At 39.9% G+C, this 7565-nt stretch overlaps 1 long non-coding RNA gene across 1 annotated transcript; it reads right to left on the reverse strand.

Annotated features, from left to right (window-relative positions):
• Window positions 1–6200: 6200 nt before the first annotated feature.
• Window positions 6201–7531, reverse strand: LOC124888644. Its single transcript, XR_007047192.1, has 2 exons — window positions 6674–7531; window positions 6201–6580 (listed from the first exon to the last, which is right to left on the reverse strand). It is a non-coding gene; the product is annotated as an uncharacterized LOC124888644 (long non-coding RNA).
• Between the last annotated feature and the right edge of the window lie 34 nt (window positions 7532–7565).

Genomic DNA, 7565 nt, shown 5'->3' on the forward strand with positions numbered 1-7565 from the left:
CTCCTAGTCTTGAATCAGTCCCAGTAGTGAATAAATATTCAGATATCTTTCCTGAAGATCTTCTAGGAATTCCTCCCGAAAGGGAAATAGATTTCGGTATTGATCTTCTTTCGGATACTCAGCCTATCTCTATTCCGCCATTTAGAATGGCACCAGCAGAACTCAGGGAACTGAAAGAACAATTGAAGGATCTATTAGATAGGGATTCATCAGGCCCAGCATTTCCCCATGGGGCGCTTCAGTATTATTCGTGCGCAAGAAAGACGGTTCTCTTAGGATGTGTGTAGACTAAACTCAATAAGGTCACGGTCAAGAAAAAGTATCCCAGAATCGATGACTTGTTTGATCAACTTCAGGGTGCCGGTTATTTCTCTAAGATAGACCTCAGATCCGGCTATCATTAGCTCAGAGTTAGAGAATGTGACATTCCGAAAATAGCTTTTCATACTCGGTATGATCATTTTGAATTCTTAATTATGTCATTTGGTCTTACCAACGCCCTAGCCGCTTTCATGGACTTGATGAACCGTGTGTTCAAGTAGTACTTGGACATGTTTATCATAGTCTTCATAGATAATATTCTGGTCTATTCTCATAGTGAGCGCGATCATGCAGACCATCTCAGAGTAGTACTTCAGACTCTTAGAGATCATCAGCTATTCACCAAATTTAGTAAGTACGAATTTTGGCTAAGGTCAGTAGCATTCCTTGGTCATATCATTTCTGGTGATGGCATTAGAGTTGATCCTCAAAAGACCGAAGCAGTAAGAAACTGGCCCAGACCTGTCTCTCCATCATATATCAGGAGTTTCTTGGGTTTAGCTGGCTATTACAAGCGGTTTGTTGAGGGATTTTCTTCTATTGCATCCCCTATGTCTAGATTGACTTAGAAAAAAGTCAAGTTTCAGTGGTCAGGTCCTTGCGAGAAGAGTTTTTAGGAGTTGGAGACTCAACTCACCTCCGCTCCAGTATTAGCTCTCCCAGATGGTTCAGATGGGTTCGTAGTGTATTGTGATGCATCTAGAGTAGGTTTGGGTTGTGTCCTCATGCAGTATGGTAAGGTCATAGCCTACGCCTGCAAACAACTTAAGCCCCATGAGAGGAATTATCCTACTCATGATCTTGAGTTAGCAGCCATAGTATTTGCCTTGAAGATTTGAAGGCATTATCTATATGGTGTTCATGTAGATGTATTGATAGATCATAAGAGTCTTCGGTATGTCTTTTCTCAGAAAGATCTCAATCTTCGTCAGAGAAGGTGGTTAGAGCTCTTGAAAGATTACGACATGAGTGTCCTCTATCATTCGGGTAAGGCAAACGTAGTGGCCGACACTCTCAGTAGACTATCCATGGGTAGTGTTTCTTATGTTGAGGACAGTAAGAAGAAGTTAGCTCAGGAAGTCCTTCAGTTTGCCAAACTAGGCGTTCGCCTAGTTGATACAGATGAGGGTGATATATGGGTTCAAAGTAGTTCAGAATCATCTCTAGTTTCCGGGTGAAAGAAAAGCAAGATAGAAATCCCAGCCTTGTCAACTTGAAAGAGTCAGTTCAGGATCAGAAAATAGAGGTTTTCTCCCAAGGGAGAGATAGTGTTCTTTGTTGTTAGGGTCGTCTCTGTGTTCCAGGTGTAGATAACTTAAGGCAACGAATTCTTGCAGAAGCGCATGGTGCGCGCTACTCTATTCATACAGGGGCCACTAAGATGTACCGCGACTTGCAGGAGATCTATTGGTGGAGTAGGATGAAGAGAGATATTGCAGAGTTTGTGTCTATGTACTCTACATGTCAGCAGGTTAAGATAGAGCATTAGAAGCCTAGTAGGTCCATGCAGGAGTTCAGTATTTCTACTTGGAAGTGGGAAGTAGTGAGCATGGACTTCGTAACGGGTTTGCCTCGAACTCATCATCAATATGATTCAGTCTGGGTCATTGTAGACAGAATGATCAAATAAGCTCATTTTTGTCCAATTCATACCTCTTATTCAGTCGAGGATTATGCCAAACTCTACATCAAGGAGTTGGTCAGATTGCACGGTGTTTCGTTGTCCATTATCTCAGACAGAGGTACCTAGTTCACCTCTCATTCCTGGAAAGCATTCCAAAAGGGTCTTGGTACCCAAGTTCATCTTAGTACAACCTTTCATCCTCAGATAGATGGTCAAGCAGAAAGGACCATTCAGACTTTAGAAGATATGCTAAGGGCGTGTGCAATCGATTTCAAGGGAAGTTGGGATGACCACTTACCTTTGATTAAGTTTGCATACAGCAATAGCTATCATTCCAGTATTCGGATGGCTCCATTTGAAGCTCTCTATGTAGGAGATGTAGATCTCCAATTGGTTGGTTTGGAGTTAGTGAGGTCTCAGTCATAGGGCCTGACTTAGTATTCGACGCCTTAGAAAAAGTCCAGTTGATCACATAAAGACTCCGGGCTTCTCAGAGCCGACATAAGTCTTATGCAGATGTTCGTAAAAAAGATCTCAAGTTCAAGAGTGGTGACTATGTCTATCTAAAGATCTCTCCCATGAAGGGAGTGAAAAGAATCGGCAAGAAGGGAAAGCTCAGTCCTCGATATGTCGGTCCCTTCAAGATTCACAGTCGCTTTGGCAAGGTAGCCTATGAGCTTGAATTGCCTTCAGATCTAGCCGCAGTTCATCCGGTCTTTCATGTCTCTTTGCTCAAGAAATGAATAGGTGACCCATCAGTTGTAGTCCCTATTTAGAGCATTGATATTTAGATCACTCTCTCTTATGAAGATATTCCAGTCGAAATCTTAGACTATCAAACTCGTAGGTTGAGGAACAAAGAAGTCCCTCTAGTTAAGGTTCTTTGGCGAAATTAGTCCGTCGAGGGAGCTATTTGGGAAATAGAGGCAGACATACGTACCAAGTATCCTCATCTCTTCTTCGCCAACTCAGATCAAGCTCAAGGTAACAGTTCTCCTTAAGCTTACTTAGTTTCATGTTCAGTGTTCATCATAAACTTGATATGCAGTTTCATGCTCATGTTCCCATTATAAACTTGGTATCAAGTACCATTGCATACTCAATCATGCACGCATGTATCAGTTCAGTTATGTAATTATGCATCAGACATGCATTCTCATTGTGAGAAACTTAGTTCTTTAAAACACTCAGTCATGCATTCATGAATTAGTTACACATGCATCAGATATGCATGTTCAGTATTATACGTTTATCTTGTCAGTCATGTCAGTCATGAGATCATGTTCCAGTTATTCATGTTTAGTATGTACGTCAGTTGTCTTTTCTCCCCTCTCAGTCAGTCTCATTCGAGGACGAATGTTATTAAGGAGGAGATATTGTAACACCCCGTACTTTTTCCTAGATAATTTCGTCTCAAGAATATCTAATATTAGCTTTTAAATTGAATGATGGTTATTCCATGAGGAATTTTTAAGATTTTCACTTTTTGTCATTTGGGAAATTCAATAAGCTTTCCATCGATATAAGATTCGCCCAAATCTGATAAGTTCCCATCGTAAAATAGTGCCATATTAGTCAGTGGCGCCCCGCGCCACAAAAGAAAATGACATTTGGCAAATTCCAGTATGGGTCCACGATTATGGCACATCGCGCCAGGGCTCAAATTCAGAATTTTTCCTTTTCTAGTGTCTTAGCGCGATTTTCTCCGCGTCACACCAAAGTTTCAGGTCGCAAAAGAAGGGGCAACGCGATGGCTCCGCGTCGCGCTATCCCTCAGTTTTCGAATTGTCAAATTCCAGTGATACGGCGCGACAGCGCCGCATCGCGCCAGGGGCCCAGTTCGAGAAAAATTTCATGAAATTAAATGATGCATCCAGGGTTAAAAGGGTCAAATTCCCACCGTTCTCATTAGAGTTACCTGTTATATTAGTGTCACTCACATGTTTTCCTTACCAGTGGCGCGGTATTGACACCTTTCCAATCAGGGCATAAATTGGACCCCAAGCTATAATGCATTATTTGGGGCATGCTGGTTAGATGACTACCTCCCACTATCTCAGTATTAGTCTCAGTCAAAGAACTTAGATAGTTCTTCAGAATCCAGGACTGTTAGATACAGTCAACTCAAATACAGAACGGAACTCAGATAGTTCCACCAAATTAAGGACTGTCAGATACAGTCACTCATGTTATCAGTTATATCAGTTATTAGTATGTCATGTTATCAGTATTCAGATTCAGTACTTATGTTATCACGATTTCAGATATAGTTACTATGTATGCATGCATGTATTCTCACGTTCATATTAGTCAGTTAGCCAGTATTGTTCATGCATATGAACCCCATGCATTCAACGTACTCCACATGTATACCAGTACATTCAAAGTACTGACACATTTGCTCTATGGTGTCTTATACCATAGGTTTAGAGACTTGAGCTCTAGATCAACAGTAGATTCCAGTTTCAGTAGTCAGAGTTAGAAGTGAGTCCTCATCATTCGAGGACATGATTATTTCTCTATTATCTCATTAATTAGTTTATTAGTTGGAGTTAGTTAGGGACATGTCCCATCAACTCCTTACTCAGAGAGTTCAATCAGTTAGAGGCTTTCTAGACAATTATGTTTCAGACTTCAGTATTTTTAGTTTTGTTTGGGCATTTCATACCCCGTTTAGATGTTATATTTTTCTTTAGTTATGTGAACCTTAAGGCCTTTCCGTTCATGTTTCCACATTATTTAGTATTTTATGCAGTATACAGGTATAGATATCAGTCATGGGTTAGCTTGTGGTCCTTCGAGGTCATGAGCACCGTGTAGCGTTTCGGCTACCAGATTCGGGGCGTTACATAGTGTTTGACCATGAGAATTTCAAATCCTCCATGAGGTTGTGTTTCAAAATTAAAAAACGGCTTGTATCATGTTTTCTAACTCAACTCTTTCATTTTTTAAATCGTATTTGAAATATGGACATTATTTCAAATTTTCACATCGGTGGGTTAAAGGGTCCTTAGTCTCCTTATATGGTCTTGAGCAATCCTCCCTCAAGAGCTAGCTTTTGAGGTTGAGTTAGGCCCAAGATCCATTTCTTTATCATGGTATCAAAGCCAGACCCACCCAGTTCATTGTTTCTGATGTTGGGCCCCCCTTCTTATATTGTCCACGCTCCAGATGTCCAGCCTTGGGCGTGCGGGAGGGGGGGTGTTGGAGTCCCACATCGGTGGGTTAAAACATCCTTGCTCTCCTTATATGGTCTTGGGCAATCTTCCCCTCAAGAGCTAGCTTTGAGGTTGAGTTAGGCCCAAGGTCCATTTCTTTATCATGGTATCAGAGCCAGACCCACCCAGTTCATCATTTCTGATGTTGGTCCCCCGTCTCATATTGTCCACGCTCCAAATGTCCAGCCCTGAGCGTGCGGGGGGGGGGGGGTGTTGGAGTCTCACATCGGTGGGTTAAATGGTCCTTGGTCTCCTTATATGGTTTTGGGCAATCCTCCCCTCAAGAGCTAACTTTTGAGGTTGAGTTAGGCCCAATGTCCATTTCTTTATCACTTTGTAAAAAATACAACCAAACAAAATTCCATCTTCAACTCCAACTTTGTAAATTACAAAAAGGTGAAAAATACTTGGAATATATGGACAAATGCCTACTTAAGAACAACGAACGCTTGAAGTAGAGATATAGCACTATGGGCATCTGTTGGCCACCCCGGATATAATAATACATAAAATTAATACATGCATTATTATTCTCAATACACTTTGCCAAACGACAACTTATGATTTATACATGCATTGATCCATTCAAAGAGACAAAATCATTAATATTGTCAACACACTCTACTAAACAACCCCTTATGATTTATACATGCATTGATTCATTCGAAGAGACAACATCACCCTAAATTGATTATTTCGTCGCTATTGAAAATGAATTATTACATAGTTTAATTCTTAAACTTTGTGACTTACTCCTAGCAATTAGTAATAACGCCCCTATCAAACCCCCATCTCATGTTTTTTTTTTTAAAATAATTTTGAGTTCAACATTACTATAAAGAATTGTACTTAAAATATCCAGACTTTGTTAGCCGCGACCTTGGATTCTATTTTATAATCAATCCAATCCCAACTTTTCTTTTTCTTAGGTCTAGGGGATAGTGGAAACAATCTCTGAAACAAATGCAAGGTAAAACTACGTACAAATCCTTATAGTTTGGGCCTTCACTGAACATTGCGCATAACGGGAGCTTTAGTGCACCAAATTGCCGCTTAGATTCAGGGTATGTAATAGAAACCTCAAAAACATGGAATGAATAATCTCAGCCATATTTGATCTAACAAAGACTCTAAGCCATTAGAAAAAACAAAAAATAAGTAATACAAAATGTGCCTGCTGCTTAGATGATAACTCTTCCACAATTAACAACATGAGTAAATCAAAAACAAAAAAAATCAATAAATAAGTCTTAAACTAGATAGAAACAGCAAATGATCATTCAAAAAATTGCATCTTCTGATGAGGCCATTGCAAAAAATAATGCAAGCAAGTTGTGTCTTGTAAAGCTGAGAAAAAAAAATAAAATCTGCTGTGATTTGTAGCGCGTATCGACTATTATTTAGCTTTTGATGCCTCCTGTAATGATTTCAAGAAGCAACAACTTGATGTCAGAAGAATCATAAGATGCATACGTCGAAAAATTGAAGTATGTCAAGTTATGCAACGCACTTCAGGTTCAGCAGATTTTGCTGACTCAGGAGATTTTGGTGCCTCAGCAGATTTTGCTGCTTCAGCAGATTTTGCTGCCTCAGCAGATTTTGCATCCGCAGATTTTGGTTCAACTGCTTTTGGTTCATCAGCCTTCACATGCTCTTCACCTGTACAAGAAGTTTTTCATCAGTATCGCTTCTAAATGATTTGTTATTTTGTGTGAGTTTACGTTCTATGTACTGACGAGTAAAAAAAAAAAATTTACACAATCAGGTTACGTATAAGGTAATTGCGACTAAATGTCTCGATTACCTAACCTACAACAATGAAGAGTCTTGATTCAGATGGAGGTGAAAGAGGCAAAAATTGGAACAGGAATATCATTCAGAAAAAGAAATGAGAAAGGTTCTGTTGTTGACTGACAAATAGGGAGTTTATGGAAAGTTACAATCCCCTCCACGGAATAGTGCACCTACACGCCTTCATCGATGATGTTTTTTGACTGGAAGGCCTAGTGGTAACTAACTATCCGGACAAATACTTCGTGAAATGATCCATGCGTGTTTGTTTACAGGAGCAACAAGTTCAAGTTGGTAAAGTAACAGCACTTACATTTCTATTTCCGTGGTCGATGATCACAAAAGCCCTTTTACCATTCTTTATAGATGGGATACTCTATTTCTACAGATAGGGTGGAGAGGCGTGTTTACACTGTCAGAGTATACAACAGTTATAGTAGCAAAACTAGAAATAGTTCTATCACTTTTAGGAATTTCAACATGTAAAATGTGTGAGTTATGCTTGACATATTATGTGTTTATAGAGTTAAGAGATATATCAATAGAATCCATTTTATATAAGTTAAGGGCAGTCCGGTACACTAAGCTCCCGCTACGAGCGGGGTCTAGGG

This window comes from Capsicum annuum, chromosome 11 (assembly GCF_002878395.1).
Source record: "Capsicum annuum cultivar UCD-10X-F1 chromosome 11, UCD10Xv1.1, whole genome shotgun sequence".
Taxonomy (NCBI): domain Eukaryota; kingdom Viridiplantae; phylum Streptophyta; class Magnoliopsida; order Solanales; family Solanaceae; genus Capsicum; species Capsicum annuum.